Genomic DNA, 16867 nt, shown 5'->3' on the forward strand with positions numbered 1-16867 from the left:
GTACGCGCGCGCATGCAAAGTTCGACGAGAATGAAATGCAATCTAGGGGCAAGCGAAAAACATTCTGGATTCTGGATGTTACTTTCGCTATGTAGAATATGTATGTTGCATTTTGGTGGTAAGATAATCAGATAGATTTGTTCAACTCATTTTCTGATCACTTTTGCTGAAGAGCATAACTTTTTGTTTTTGTTTGAATATGCGATAGGCTTTTGTTAAGCCACTCTGTTAAAGCTTATAGAAATTCGTTGACGAGTTATTATTGGATACATTTACAAAAGAAGCTTAATGTAAGGCCATTGCTGTGTATCGGACTCTTTTTGGCTCGATGTAATCAGCATTGTTACGGAGATTGGTGGATTGAATTCTTCTCCATTACCGGTGCGAGGGTTCGGGATTCACGTTCGATAGCCATATTTGCGTAAGCTGGTTAACGCATCCATTTCATCGAGCTGGTAGAACCACATCATTAAGGAGATAAATGGAATTTTGTCGTGCCGCTGGCTGTAGGTCAAGCTCGACGTTCAGCCAACGGAAAGGAAAATGCGTACAAAACACGGCCAGCCAGTGCCGAAACCGGATCATTGTCGGTTGACCGAAACGACAGAATACAGATTGATGTGAGCGCGGCGGGAACCGATATGGGAAATTGGGCCAAAAAATTATCATTGCTTACCGACGTTTTCGCAGGGCTCATTGTCGTCGGTCGTCGCCGGGAACGAGTTGTGTGGACATAATGGGTGCCCAGGGATGATTCTGTGATTGATTGATCGGTTGATTTATATCGTTTGCAATATTTTTCATGCACATAAATAAGCCGAGCTGTTTGGTTCGGTTTGTCATGTTGATGGGGTGGGTGCCTGTTGGATAGTGCCTTTTTTGCGGGCTTATGAATATGTGCCGAGAAAGGCAAACAGCTTGAAGTTTGGGAAGAATTTGTTTTCATTAAAGATTTACAACTTCGAAAGAAGTTGCTTTGCTTTTTTTTCCTTGAAAGGAGTAAAAAAAAGCATTCCATGTTCCGTGTAAACTGACTTTTTTACTTAAACATTAAATTTAACTTATGCCCAAAAGTATGCAAATTGAAAATTATTTGTTTTACTTCAATGGTTAAATGGTTGACATTTTGGTCATTTAACTAAAGAATATATCAATTTTACTTATCTAATACCAATAAAAAAAAATTTCAAACAAAATGTTTGAAAAAGGGGAAAAATGTTAGTTAAATTTTCACGGTCTACAAGCATACACGACTTGAAATAAAAATTTCACAGACTATAGAATTGTACTCCATCCTATCTATCAATCATTCACACTTACCAATCATGCACGGTTAGCTGTTCAATTTCCGTTCGCTGAGATGAACGTTTCAAAATCACACTAGAAAAATCATAACGGTACGATGCTTTGGTGAAGCAAGCATCCTTAAGGCATCCGGAAATTGTTCACCTTGTGTTCAACCCCCGTAGCAGGAAGTGGAACATAGGAAATAGAACTGCAAAAACATGTTCTCTTTCTTTCCTGCGATCTTCCATTCGCGTCACATTCCAGGAAAGTGAGCTCCATTTTTTTCTGTCTAGCTCTTCTTTAGAACAGGTTTTTTTTTTTGTATTTGCAAGCGATTTTATCCACACTTTACCCACGCCTAAATCTACAAGATTGTGCACGTCATTGCGGTTAATGGTGAAGCCAAGACGATAATCGTGCTGGGAAGTATTCACCGTTTCTGCCTACAAGCCCGTACATTGTTCGGTTAACAATCTTCCAATACAAGACCCGTTATCGTTTAATTTCCTTTTCGGCTTGGATTCATTTCTTCACTGACCTGTTGAGGTAAAACTGGGCTACAAAGTGATAAAGTGAGATCAATATTGCCGGTTTTCCGACGCTGTAAATGTAACCGGATGTAAAAGTAATCGCCCTTGGGGATGGGGAGGAAAATGTGTTTTTTTCCCCTGTTTCTGCTTTCTGCCCTTTCACTAATCCATGCCACATCTCTATCAACTGTGGACCGGTGGACGGAACCGAAGAAAGGCAGCAAAAACAAACCTATTTGTTACAAAATCGTTTTCCTTTCGCCGCAGGTCGCTTAGGGTGCTTTTTCATCGGGTGTCTGATGGATGCCCGAGTCGGTAGCAGAAGCCGGTTCAGGAGGAAGACCGAGAGACGACGACCTGGTGCTAATTAATACCGTCATCTTTGTTTCGTCCCGGGCAGCTTATCCCTTAATGGGTTCATCATTAGATTTGTTTGCCATTGGTGATTGAGACAAATTAGTGATATAAATTTTCGTGATTCTACCAACGTTCCGAGGGGGTAAAGGTTTGTGACCGGTACGACTTATTGATGTTATAAACGGTTTACAAAAACAGTAATTATATACCTGATGTCCGATCAGCATATTAGACCGGGGCACTAGCATATGATGCGGATGGTTTAGTTCTATAAATGAACCAAGCATGGGTACAGTTTTAGGGGAAACAGAACGATACCATCTTGCAGCCTTCGTTTGATCATCGTGTTCCTTCCTGTACAATTTCTGCCCCCGGATCTCGTTTGCAATTGGCTTGATTTCAAATTTTGCTGAAAGGTTTCGAAGGAGATCAACGCTTGAAAGACGACTGCCATAACATTCACCAATATGGCTCATCGGTCTAAGCAAAAACCTATTCATGTGAATTCCGTCACGTCCGGCTGCAAGAGAACCCTGATTGAAGCAGGAAGGACGTGATTCGTAAATTGCCAAGTTCCTGAATTGAGTATTCCAGGGAGGAGGGAGGTTTTTTTCTTCACTCTCATTCGTTTGCTTAAACCATCCCATAGGTTTTGGAGGTATTTATCGCTGTGCAGCCAAACGGATGAGTGATCTTTTGCGTGCGGTTACCTCTGTTTTTAGCCTTTTGCGGTTCCTGCAGGAATGAATGGAGAGATAGTTTGAAACCGAGTATGCCGGCCACGATAAACGATGGACCGTATATGATGAAGGGTCAAACAGGGCAGACAATTAGTTGCATGGATTTTTTTTAATCAGCGCAAAATAAAAATTCATGCTGAATATTTTACAGAACAGGCTATGACTTATCAATGTTCAAATGAAAGGTTCTACCCCTTAGGTAGAACAAACTATTGTGATATGAATTTAATATTTTTAATTTTTGCTCTTCCGTCGATGGAGACGCCCAGTAGAATTACTTCTAATGGCTAATGGTTGTAGCTGGAACGCTACGATGTCATACAAAGTTTACCTAAATTCATTTAATTAAATTTTCAATATCATCTCACATCAAACGCCACTACAAGAATAGTAAAAAGCCGTGAGGCTATGGTGATGCATATTTTATCATCAAGGGACATATTTTTCCAAAGTTAAATCTCAAAATATCAGTCCATCGCTAACTTCCTCCCCATTGCTGTGCTACTGATGTGCTCCGTGTTCTGTAATACCTGCATCACATTATGCTGAGGTTTAGCGTTCCTGTGAAACCACTGGCACCGAATCCGAACATCATCGTTCTACCAGAATTATCTGGAATTATACGATAATTATGTTGTCACAGCCACCGTCACTGATGAGACAACGAGCCGCTTTTTTAACACATAAAGCAACCGATCTTGTGCGAATCTCGTTTGCGTAACAGCACTCGGGTAGGGAGCATTAACACGACTCGAAAACGAAGCAACGGTTGGTGGATATGGATAATGATATCAGTTAACTCTTGGTGTGCCGTTCTGCTCGTTATGTTTCCTCTAGAAAAACTCTTCCTGGAACATGTGTTTATATAATTTGATCTGGTGAAAATTTAACTAAATGTGTGTTTGTTTTAAAGTGCGCATAATATATAAAGGTCTTTTAACTCCTAAACTGTATCTAAAGCTAATGCTGCTACTTACCTTACATCGCAATATTCACACTAGTATTCTGTTGTTCGAATATCAAAGCAAAATGATATGCAATTTCTCAATACTAGAAACCATGTTCCAGGGTTTCCTTTTGATACAAGCCAACGACATCAATAGCCTCCAGCACGTTAGACATATCACGGCAGTAATACGAATCATCCGAGCCACTTCACTAGCAATGCAGCGTAATTCCTTTTGCAATCTCCGTCCCAATTCACGCCCGTTTCAAGAGCTCTTCGCTTGAAATGCACCGTACAAAACACTTCAAACAGCCCGCACTGGTCCGTGAGGACACTGGGACAGATTTGGGATCAGATTTGGGACGCGTTTTGAAAAGCGTATCCAGTAAGTGGCTTAACGTTGACGGGTTCCTGCACCACATATTTATACGGGCAAATGAGTCGATGCTTCATGCTTGATGCAGTTCGTACCGTGGCGATAAACAATTACGGGACACGATGATTGTCAACCGGAAGTAGCTGCACGGCAGCAAAAAGCGGCATTATCTCTTTGAAACGGGTTGCTTTGTGGCACGGAAGCCGCCCTGCAGGGTTGCAGTGACGCGTTTTGCGGTTGCTACGCGACAAATATCTTCTCATTGACACAACAAATACGGTACCACTTCGCTGTGTGGGTGTGTCCGTCCGTCCTGGCGTGTCCTGACAAAAGGGTAAGTCTTTCGAGGATAATGAGCAAAGACGAGCTATTGGGTGATATGATTCTACATACACACACGGGCGGCTGTTTAGTTCAAACACTGAACACATGTCTTGTCAACAAAGCCACTTATGAAGTAACGTCACCCTGCACAATGCTCAATTAGAAGCCCGTTGTGAAGCGGATGGCATACTTTGAGGCGAAATTGTCGACACTGATTATCAAGTGTACAATCTGTATTTCTCATTACAATGTAATGTCTTCCTTCGATAACTATTTAGCCTTGGATACTGTCTGTGAAGTGCAAATCTGTACAGCAAAACTACAATCTACCGGGAAAGGTCCGGAAACTTTTAATATGCCTCAATTTTCCACGGATGCGTTCCCGTGTGAGATTGATTAACATGTTACATTCAATTCAAAATTGCTTGCTGTTTGTAGTCTCATGAAATGCTGGGGTTTGATTAAATCTTTTTGAATGTTCTCATTTGATTAAACTATAAAATAAATATTGTTTCATACATGAGGCTTGCTTGAGGTCAGCTGTTAATGAGAATTTTTAATCAAATTTGTATTTTTTATCACTTCATTCTCGTTCGTTGAGAAGAATATGGCCCATTGACATAGGACTTGGCTTTAGTTAGAATTCTTTTTATTTACATAATGCGTCTGTATATTTACATAACATTATTAATCTGTTTTCTCAAAGTAAACATTAAACAACTGATGTTTTGAACTGCACGGAAGACAACAGACGCTCTTTTCCTTCAACAGAGCGTTATTCGAACCATCGACCTGTGCAAGCTTCGTCGTTACCAACCATTTATTGACTCTGGCCACAAAATCAATCAATGTTCCACCGAAACCATTTTTCCTTCCCACTTCCCATCAAAAGCTTTTAAAGTGATCCTTATGTTTGATTTATGGTCCCATCCCGAACGGAGAGTTCCTATCCTACGAACAGTATTTTTCTGTTGTTCTCTCCACATCCACGTTTTATTGAGATTTTATCGTTTCGAAGTTCACTCGCTTTTGGTTTATTCTTTGGTACGCTCGTTGCTAGCGTCTAAGGTGGAATTAACACTGAAACGATATAAATCTTCGTTCGGATTAAGACACGTTTGATGGTAAATATATAAACTTAGAGAAAAACAAACAACAAGTGGACGCTTCAGTTGTGCTCGATGTGCCGGATCAAACGGACCGAAGGTGCCGCCTTGTGACCTTCTAGCTTACACATTTAATCGGGCACTGAGGCGGAAATGAGCTCAACATTCACCCGGAAAATGGGCAGCGATGCTTCCGAGTGAAGGCGGCATGAAAGAAATACATTACTACGATGCTTTGCAAGTGCTAGCCGATCTTTGAAGTAATGCAAATGCCGTAAGCGTTTGGAATGCGGCTCTCGGCTAGTGGGAGATTACGACGGGAAAGTAAATACGACAAAGAGACAGGCGTGAAAGACATTGCAGTCGTCAACATCTCCATTGTAATCTACCCGCAACGCAACGCGAGCACAATAGAGGCACGATTAGGCAGTACTGAGCATAACGGAACAGAAATAATGCGGCGTAGTTAGGTGGTGTTTTGTAACGGAGATCGTACAGCGTTTGGAAGTAATCAGTCATTCAGTTCACTTTTTTCCATTTTCATCGGGCTCACACCAGTTGAGCAGAACGGGGTTACAAGGAAGGGGAAGAAAAGTCACTGAATAAATCAAAATCATCCAAAAAATATTGTCTTCGTGATAGCCGCGCTCGTTTTTTTGGGTCTTAAGTTAATAAAGACGTAACAAACAAGCGTGAATTTGGCTGTTGTATTTTTATTCTGTTAGCGAATAACTTAAACCTTTTAAAATGTTACCAAATCAAATAGGAAAGGCTCCATAAGATGCTCAATCTCTACAACATTGCGTGTACCAAAGTAGTGCTACAATCAATTATACTTTGCTGTAGGCAATCCGTAACACAAATAACTTAAAATTTCTGCTACTCAAATTCCACTACAGAGTTCGATTTATTCAATTCATTGACATTTTTAGCACCAACATAATGCACCTTTGAACACACACAATGAAGCATCATCTCACCCAAAGAGTTCATACCATTTGATCATTGACCCACACACCACAGGCACTAAAAAAAGTACCTTTCACCTTTTGCTCTTACGCCTTCACCAAAACTACCCGGCGCCAAACATGCAATGTTCAAGAAAGATAAATTCATTTTACGTGAAAATGACGAATTATGGGTAGGCCTTTTTACCGTCTACGGGAGCAAACACGTGAGCCAAACATATCCTACGAAAACTCTGAACAAACTCTCTCCAGCATCATCAGTACAAATCAGATAAAACTTGTGAAATATGGGTCGAAAGCGGGCGAGTTAAAAATAAAACCAAGCTGCAACCTTCCACCAGCGAAAGAAAGGTGTGTGAGTGTGTGTGTGTGTATGCGCCTTTTGGCCATTTCCTGTGCCTATCGCAGGACAACCAAACCAAACCACCGTTCTAGCTCGGGCTGACCGAGATTTGGTGGTGAGCGGACGAAAAATGGTACGGAAAGCACACAAGACAAGAAGCAAATGCGCCGCGTTCCGTTTGCTGGTGCGCGTTCGGGTGAAAAACTTTTTCAATTTTGCTCAAGCCTTGCTACCGTGCGCCCGTTTTAAAGCTTACCAGAAGAAACAGATGAAATATTGTCAACAATTTCCGCCCATAATGGTTTGGCAAAGTTTTGCATATCCTTCAAACAGATGGCACCCGAGGATAAGAGTTGAGAATGCAAATTTTAACCCCTTTTTTCCTTTCCGGGATCGTTTCTTGTGTGTTGGTGGTTGGCCGAGGATCGGGATGGGGTAGGGCAAAAGTTTGGAGCGAATAGATGGTAAGAAACCTTTCGGGAGGATCTAGTGCTGGGTGTAAAATTATCAGGATTGCATGTTTCGGTATGATGTTGTTTCTTTCAAATTTTGTTTAAACTTGAAATTGTATCTTTTTTGTGATATGGAAGAAATAAACGTCTTCTTTGCAGTTTGAAACCACTGAAAATTACTATTTCACATTAAAAACTGAACACTCACTTCAAGAAAGATTCGTTTAAACGCTATTTTCAAGGAAGGCTTGATCGGTCCAAGCGGCCTGTTCTAACTATAAGGCCCCCAGAACTCGTAGTTTGATACTCAGGCAGCGATCCGGGCACTAAATCACCCCATCAATTACCAGTACTAGTACCATCGACCAATTCATCGGACACAATCGCTATCCACAGTGATGGAGATTTTTGCAATGGTCGAACCATACACAATGGCCGATTGCATACTTTCGGGCGGTTTTTTTTTCTTCTCCTTCCTTCATTCTGCTCTTTACAAGCTTCCTTTCACCCGAAGCAAGCGAACGACGGGGTTTGTATCGTTTTGTTGGATGACCGTTGAATTGATTTGACCCGGGACCTTTCGCTCTCCTTCTCTCCCGCCTCCGGAAAAATCCAGCGTAGCCCTTTGCACCGAACATCGAACGACATTTTAACGACCGAACAATTTATTTCCTAGGACCACTTGGCAATGCCCGCATGCACCTTCAGATCCTTTCTTCGGCAAACAATCGCCAGATCCAGAACCCTGAAGCGATTATCCTCAGTCAGGCACCGGGAGCTTCTGGGAGTACCTTTATGCTCCCGTGTAATTGTGCCGGCAAGGCTCCTTGCGGCACGACAGCTTCCACACTCAAGACATTCCACAGTTTTGGCAACTGGTCAGCCATGGCCGCACGGTTCCCGATTGCGCAAGGAGTGAAAAAGATTAAAAATAAATAACTACGAGACTTATTGGTTCGATCAATTTACGGAACAAAACAGGATTATGTCGATAAACCGTTTTTGGGGGGAGTGGTTTGTTGGTGCTTTTGTGTGGGCGATTCACTGTGGTTCATTGTGGTTTTCGGTAAATTTACGACACAGGTGAGGATGAGGGTGGAATAGAGTTTAGTGGATGAAATAATTATCCTCACTTCACAGGGCGATTGTTACCGGGGGTGGCGATGCTTGAAAGGAAAGCGAGCAAGGGCACGATATTAACGAGCAACTGCAAGGTAAGTGTGTTGCTTCAGGTGAGTTATTAGTGATTTAAGAAACTGCATGAAAAGGTTGATATTAACATTAGTGAGAATGCACAGCTGTGTGGACTCCATTTACTCGTAATTGTTTTGGAAAAATGCCAAAGCACTAAACAAGAAAAGGAACTCTTTATTTTATTTGCAAAGTGGTACTTCTTTCATACAGCTGGGCATAGTGTTTGATCTTTCCTCCATTTTATAGACAAACATGACATCTCACAGTCTAAAACACACTGATCACGCGCTCAATCGCCTAACGCTGTGAGATTTATGACGCAATTCCGGTCAAACGTGGGCATTGAACCAGCATCGAACCGGACAAAAGCGTTTTGACCATCGCACTGGAGGGTGTAGTTTTGTCCTGCCCGGTAACCAGCATTCTCCCCATCGTTAGCGACTCGCTGAAACCAACTCCCTGATGGGACACAAAACCGCACGATTTTATAAAGCTGCTAAACCTCAACATCCCCTTTTCGATTCGTACCTTTCCGTAGCAAACGCCCTCCGGGGGTTAAATAAACCGGAGTCAGGGGATGATGTTTTTTGGTGTGCTATTTTTCTACATCTCGTTCTAGTGATGCGAGATAAAAATGATTGCAAACCCAGCGTGTGTGAGTATGTGATGCGGTGCGATGCAATTTGTTTGTCGGGTTATGCCACCCGGATGCAGTTCATCACTTTGGTTGGTGCACTTGTGCTTGGGTATGACTGGATCACCCTTGAGCCACAGAACGCACCGGACATAACTCACGCGCTTGCAACCAAACAGGAAAATGTATTTCTTTCCGTGATAAAAGAACATTAGAGGAAAATGGCTTTCACAAATAAAAGAGAAAAACATAAATTTCATTTTCCCTTTAGATTATTATAACTTTTCCTTGGTGAAAAACTATTTCTAATCTTCTTTACGCTCCAATAATTTTTACGAACTAATTTCGATCGTCATCGTCGCTCCATTCTTTCGGGAAATAACTTGCCCGCTGCTCATTAACCAGACGCATTAATCATAAATTCTGCACACCAGATGAAGCGTAAAAATTGCTTCTCACTTTCACTTTCCCGTGAACCGAAACCCAAATTAAACGACAAACGAAATACCCCTTTTTCGGAGAAACTGTTTAGCCGATGATTAGCTGGCTACTTATTTTCTCAGCCTTATTTCCTTTCGTTGAATAATTTGCCGCCGCCTGAGCGTTCGCTGTTTGGGGCGAGGTTTTGCGAACCGAGCAAATAGAAATGTGCCACTGGAGCCGTTACAATATTCATCATAAATATTTAATGGTTATTTGATGTGATAATGATCATATGGTGTGGGTGGGTTTTCCTTTACATTGCAGCACTAGCGCTCTGGTACGGCTTTGAATGTGGTTTCGATGTGCCGAAAGCACTCACTACTGATGGATGCTTTTTGGCTGTCAGATTGTGAGTTTTCCGGTCAATGGTGTTCCCATTTCTTATGCTTTATCGACATCTAGGGTTCGATTTGTCAGCTGGCCGATAAATATTCATCAGCCGTACGGCAATATTGACAAACGATCGAAATATCATAAAGGTAACAGGTTTTTTTATGTCTATTTTCGTTTTTGTTGCGTGAGGCACACTTTTGTGCTTGAGTTGTGCTGGGAAAAGTTATTCGGTAGGTAGGTTTTCACTTAAGCAGAAACGGTAAATCAATTAGTTAGCAAATATTAATTTTCAAGAGGAAAACAAATCTAAATGGTGTAAATGGTACATTTCAATAAGGGCTTTTATCACCGGAAAGTATGCAAAAAAAATGGCTAAGAATAAATTGTGATGAAAAAAAAAATCATTACCCCTTTGAGTAGCTTAATTAGACTTCAATCCCCTTTTTTCGTCGAATACGATGGAAGAATTCCTAATTGCATACCTTTAGGCACGGGTGCTCATTTTATCAACTCTCATCGGAATTTGAAAGGATAAAGAAACGCTTTTTTCCTTCAAAATGGATCGCATAAAATCGAGAACATAACTAAACTTTTTTCCAAAAATTTACGACTTATGTACTCACAACAAGTGACTGTTGAACGTTTTTGGATACAATCCGAATTCATATCAGCAATGCGAAGGATCACACATCATTTAATTAAAGTTGTTCCCCCTGCCTTTGCAGCACATTTCATTTGCTTTAATCTCAACTCCTTGTACCGGACTTCAGTAGAAAACGAAGCAGAGCACATCGTACATCCGTCCTCAAAACATTCACGATGGCTGCCAATTTTCGGAACCAAACCTCCAAACCCCAGCCGAAAACTTGTCCCAAAGCCCTCCCATTCCTTCCGGGCATGATCCTTTTTGGGAGAAACCCGTTTCGACAAAGTCATTTGTCCTCTCGCATGGTAAATGAAACGGACAGACCGATGCAACCACATCCGTTTTGCTGGCACACATTTCTTGCACACGCCAATCGGATTGAGCTTCGTGCTTCCGATACCAGAAGGACCGAAACCTCGTTCTGCTCTACAGCGCGCCTTAACAGGCCACAGCCTGGTACTGGAAGATGAAATTCTAAGCAAAGGCGAAGAGCACTAAAAAAAAAATAAAGAGACCAGAGAAACAATGAAACGATAACCACACACGCCACACAGCGCACTCTGGCGGTTAGTGGGTCGAAACGAACCGTATCCCAGTGCCTTGCCTGTCTACTGAAGCCGTAGCGCAAAAGGACATGCAAATTCACAAGTTTTCGTATCGTTCTACGCTGTCACACTCGAGAATGTTTGGTGCCTGGCAGCAAGGACAAGCACCCGTTGATGGAATGCACAAAATGTTCGTTTGTTGCTGAGTTACTGGACAAAAGCCCACCGCGGTCGCATGCGATGCTGATCAGTTTTGATGACACGTTAGACACTCATCGCGCATTCTGGAAGTGCCCGCGGCGGTACACTTTTATTCTTTCGGAACTATCGCTACTATCAAGCCAGAATAAAAGTGCACGGCGCACATGTTTGAACGTGATATATTGCCACATTTTGCTGCTCGGGGTAGCAAAAAGGGGGCCGTAGTGAAACATATTTTCGAAACAATGTTTGAGAAGTGTAACATAGTTACGCTACACTACGTTAATAAACATTCCAATTCGGTATTTTATTCCGACTCTGGCAACGAAAACGAAATAAAAACTAGCTTTTTATTGCTGTTAATGAACAGTACTTTGAACGTTGGGTCGTGCTGGTTGCATACTTTCAGGCACTTGTCAAAAAGCAGCGATTTATGCTACATGTCGTTAGGTAATGTTTCTGGCAATATAAACTTCTTATCAGTTTAATGCACACAGTTGTACTAACCCTACATATGTGCACAGCATGATTGTTTGATCTTAATTTTCCTAGCATAACAGCACGTATATGTGATTAAATTATTCTCTTTTAGAGACTCTGCCACAGACTCTTACACCCAGTGACCTCAACCCAAAACATAACCAAAACTATTTCTAAGCATTTATGAAGACAATACGAAGCGTCTCTATCTTTTATTGTGCTTCACCCTTCAATCCGTTCAACAACGCTATTATGACTGCAAGCAGAATATTATGGGACATCGCTTCATAATAAAATGGACATTCTTCTCATGCTTCCCGTCCGGAAGAGTATATTTCCAGCAAATGGAACAAGAACAATGGCGACTGAATAAATTCCAAACGTCCGGCTTCAAGCCTTCATGTTCGCATGCCTGTGCCTCAATGTTTGTCTATAAATCACAATTATATCCGATAACTCTTCCCAAAATATGTGCTTGGTACAACACACTCTCCCTCTCTCACTCTCTTCCTCTCTTTCCCTTGTTCAAGGCGACATGTTTCCAGCGATGAAAATCTGGAAATGTCGCGTGAACTCTCTGCTTTAGAAAAACGACCACTAGCCCCGGCAGCGTGGAACCTTTCAGCATAAAACGATTAGCAGAGAAACTAGAAGCAAATGTGAGATCACATACACACACAAACGAACGCATGCACACACTCTCACAGTAGCGTCGGTGTCATTCCCGGTACTTTGGCCACAAGCTTTTGCGTTTTTTGGGGGGAGTGTTGAAACTATTCTCACGTTTTTCGCTTATCACTGGTCCACTGTTCCACCAGCTGAGGCGCTACCTCCCGGAGAAAAAAAAACTTCCTCCTTTACCAGTGGAAAACACGAAGGAAACCGGATTAGGCGTTGGGAAAACTTGGACCATGGTTCGGGATTTCTGTCCGCTCAGCTCAGCCATCGGAATCCCATTGCAATGGAAACACCTTCCGCGTGGTAGTGGAATAAAATATATGCGAATAAAATCCCATCCCACCAAAACGCCACCACAGCACTGCACAATTGCACAATGAAAAGCGCGTGGACTTTTCGATGGAGGCGCCTGGTGGTTGACCGGAGCCATGGGTAGGTGCGACGGTGTGGGGGTCAGAAATATGGCTTTGATTGTTTTGAAGGATTAGGCTTCTGGTGTGCTCTGTGTGTGTGTGTGCTTGTGCGAGTAGTTTTGGGAAGTTTTGTGTAAATAATTCATGGCTAGTTTTGGTGAGACCAAAGGGAAGAACATCGGTGTTGGGGAGTTTTGGTCAAGTTGCGGTCAGATTTTTGTTTTGTCAAGCTTTAAGTCTAAAGTGGAATTGGAATATCCGAATATGAAATGGAGACTGAAGAGCTGAACAACTGGACCATTAAAAATCACATACCAACAGGGTAAGGCGTCGTGTGATTTTTCATAGTTCTCTCTCTCCCTTTCTCTTTTTCTGGCCAAAATCCATAGCAACAATTCTTTCCGTCTGTGGGTGTATGACATCGCGTGGGAAAAGTTTTCCACTTACCAATGGAGGGTTGAAGACACGAGAGGGCATGTGGGGCAATAAATATTTATGCTGGATGTGGTTCATAGAATCGACATATTTCTAGTTGAAGATGGAGCAAGATAAAGAAATTTTTGTGCATGGAAATGCAATAAAATAAATGATCATCGCAATAACTTTCGCCTAGCTGCACATCTACAGCTACCATTGTTTTCCGACATTGAGTTAGAAATATTTAATTGCTAGTTATCTGGAACGTTGCATGGCAAAAGTTGATTGGAAGTTTCTATAACAACCCTTTTATTGTAACTCGGGATAGTTCATCTTTATTTACTAAACAATGCACTTGATCCGGGCCAAATGTTCAACATGCTCCAATAAACATAAATATTCCCAAGAAAGCCAACGGCAAATGCTTTTACCAACGACATCCAGACTTTTGCCACCACACCATTGAAATTCGTTTTCCAATTAGGAAGTGTTATAACCAAAGCCGCTTTTTGCAAAAGCGTCCGTGCAAAAGTTGAAACTTTCCCAAAACATGCGCTTCGTTACCGTTCTCGATGCTCTGGACTCCGGTGCCTGCCTGCCGGAAGTACCGCGTTCGGTAGGAAATGCGATAAAAATGTGCTGCTTATGTTGCGCTGCTACTGCTGCTGCACTTTGGGTTGGGTGGAAGAAAGGATTCCAGATCGTTGCCTCTGTTTGGACGTTCGCGGCTTCCACAAAACGAAACTGGTTGAAATTTTACCCTGACGCCTGAGGGTTGCATTTGTGCCACAGAATGCACCTGGTCGCATGAAGTGCAGTGATTTTGCTTGAGATGTTTACCAGCTGTAGTATGAAACGGTTCTTGTAGTTTTTTATGTCACTGTATCGCCTCTGTGTTGGTGTGGTGTGGTGGACAACCTAGCGAATAGCAAGGTGTAATGCAGGGTCTCTCGCACACGACCATTTAAACAATTCTACATTTTATGCTTTTTTGTTAGTTGAATGAAAAAGTATTATACTTTTCTTGAAACTTGTGGTATAATTGAAGTCCCAAAAATAAATGTTTTCTGCATTTTTGCACTAAACACCCTTTCCCCTACTAAACATCCTTTCCCCGAAAAACCCTGCAGTCCTTCGTCGGTGGACGAAACCTAAAACAAATAGCGAGAAGATAACCTCAGATCTGCTTTTCACCAATGGCCTTGGCAATAATAGTTTACTGCATCTCATTGTGCTACCAGAGCAATGTATCCAGCAACAGCCGGAAGCCACCCATTCCCATCACTTTCCAAATTCAGTGAAAACTCCACTAGTGGAGATCATTTAGAAGCGTTGGATAAGAAACCAGCATTAAAAACACGGGATCATCCAATAAAGTGAAACGTATACACAATTTTTGAAAATGATGTCAAACATGTAAAGTTTGATGCTTTGCGCCGTGAAACGTTCAGCAGCGGATCGGTAGACGAAGTGCAATAAAAGCTTAAAATGGCTAAAACACAAGGAAATGTCTGCATCACGAGCTGCACGAGATAACAACTATTATTGCTCGAGTGCATGAGACGCTTGGTTTCAGTTTGGTTTTTCTTTTCTTCTTACACTCCCCATGGGCCATACATTTTGTCGAATGACAGTATTTTTTTTTTTTGGTTGCGCCTTGCAAACCATTCCTTCAAATATTTCACCGTGTATGGCCGGTTCGTTACCGTGCGCTATCAACAAGACTTTGCCAATTTAATTCCATTGCAGTCGCTGGGGAGGACACTGTAGCCAATTGTCATCGGACCGTGAAACACGATTGCGAAAGGAACAGCTCAATGTCTGCTTTCCCGACATGTTTCGCGTAGTTTCACGGCGCATAGTGCTCAAATTGCAGGTTCAAAAAGTGACAAAGTTTGTTGGGTTCTAGGAAAAGGTTTTAATTTTGTTTCGATTTACCCACACTTTACCGAGATTCTTTGACTTTGAAAGTTGATTTATCAGTTTAAGGATGCGAAAATGCCAATGTTACTTCAAAGGGTAGCACAGTTTATCCACCATGTACCCATAGTCCTTTGCCAACGAGGTTATTTTCAAGAAGCAGTTCGCTTCTCAAAGCTCTTGTCTGTTGCAATATAATACCTGAGCAGGAAGAAAAACACATCTCTCTTACCGGCCTAGAACAAGGAATGAATTTCAAATACTTTCGTGTCTTGAAGACGAATCGACAATAACAAGGGGCAAGAAGAAAAAAAAGCCACTCGCTAGAGGTCGAACGCTTTGAACGGAAACATCTTGCCGAATCATTGCTGCTGTTGCCAATGATGAAGAAAAAGGTACTTTGGCTCGTTTTTCATCCTTTTCCCTAAGACTTGCTGAACAACGTTGAGCTTTGGTGCAAAAACTCCGAGTCCCGAACAAGCGAATTGGAACATTGGGCAACACATATCGACAGCCTGATGTAACCGGATCCCAACCACCTCCATATATATATGTGTGTGTGTGTGTGTGTCTTCTGTGTCTGATACTGTTTGCCCGTACTACTCGAACATGCTTTTCTTTTGCACATCTTCGATTGGAAAATCGTCGTGGCCTTAAAGCTGAACGGACGCTTTTCTTCGAACACAACTGTGCTAACAGAGTGTCACGTTACATATGTAATAACAATTTACCACACGTTACCTCGTGTGATTCTTGCACACACCATCGAGGCTGGAGGCGTCGTGGATGACGACGAGTGGCATAAATATTCAAACTTACTGCGGTGAATGTATCATACCTTTAATTCAATTCCACCACGTTGAGCGCCAAAGACAACATTTACGAAGACGAACGCAAATTTCGGTTCGAAGGCTTCGGATGTTTGCCGATGTAAATATTGAACGTGTACGGTGGGGTTCTGAGAGTTATTAGAGATGTTCCTGGAAGGTGTCATATGAACGAGTTGCTTTATATACGCTGCGTGAAATACGCACTACAAGGCATTAGGAAGTTTCTCCTGTAGAACTCCTTAAATTACCAAAACCGCTTCCAAGCGATCTCTAGAGTGAGCTCTTATACATGATGATATCAGCATAAAATTATCGCCCATCTCAGTGTCCTCTTTACGGCTATACCAACAGATAGGTAGGCTCTAGGAAGAACACATTCCATCAAAATTCCTTTACCCTTATTCCGATAGACTGCATCACCTCAACTGTCTCCACTCCAGTCGTTGGTGACATTTTGACACTCTCATCGACTTATTGAATGATATCATGTGCTTTTTGTGGATGCTCTTCACGTTCCAAGAAAACAACGTGCAACACAGTTGGTCATCGTGCTGCAAAACGGTTGCTAAAGCACTCAAGCAGGAAAGCAAATGCAATTCTTACTTAACTCAAGGACAACGGAAAGAAATCAGCGAGACTTATGGCCAAGATAAAGGAGTGACCC

At 42.1% G+C, this 16867-nt stretch overlaps 1 protein-coding gene across 1 annotated transcript in view; it reads right to left on the reverse strand.

Annotated features, from left to right (window-relative positions):
* Positions 1 to 1572: 1572 nt before the first annotated feature.
* Positions 1573 to 16867, reverse strand: part of LOC126559409 (iron-sulfur cluster assembly 1 homolog, mitochondrial) — a 347746-nt gene continuing 332451 nt past the window's right edge. Inside the window, exon 6 of the mRNA XM_050215562.1 lies at positions 1573 to 1582. The gene's annotated coding sequence lies outside the window, so the exon portion shown is untranslated. The remainder of the gene's footprint in view (positions 1583 to 16867) is intronic.

The sequence above is a fragment of the Anopheles maculipalpis genome, chromosome 2RL (assembly GCF_943734695.1).
Source record: "Anopheles maculipalpis chromosome 2RL, idAnoMacuDA_375_x, whole genome shotgun sequence".
Taxonomy (NCBI): Eukaryota; Metazoa; Arthropoda; class Insecta; order Diptera; family Culicidae; genus Anopheles; species Anopheles maculipalpis.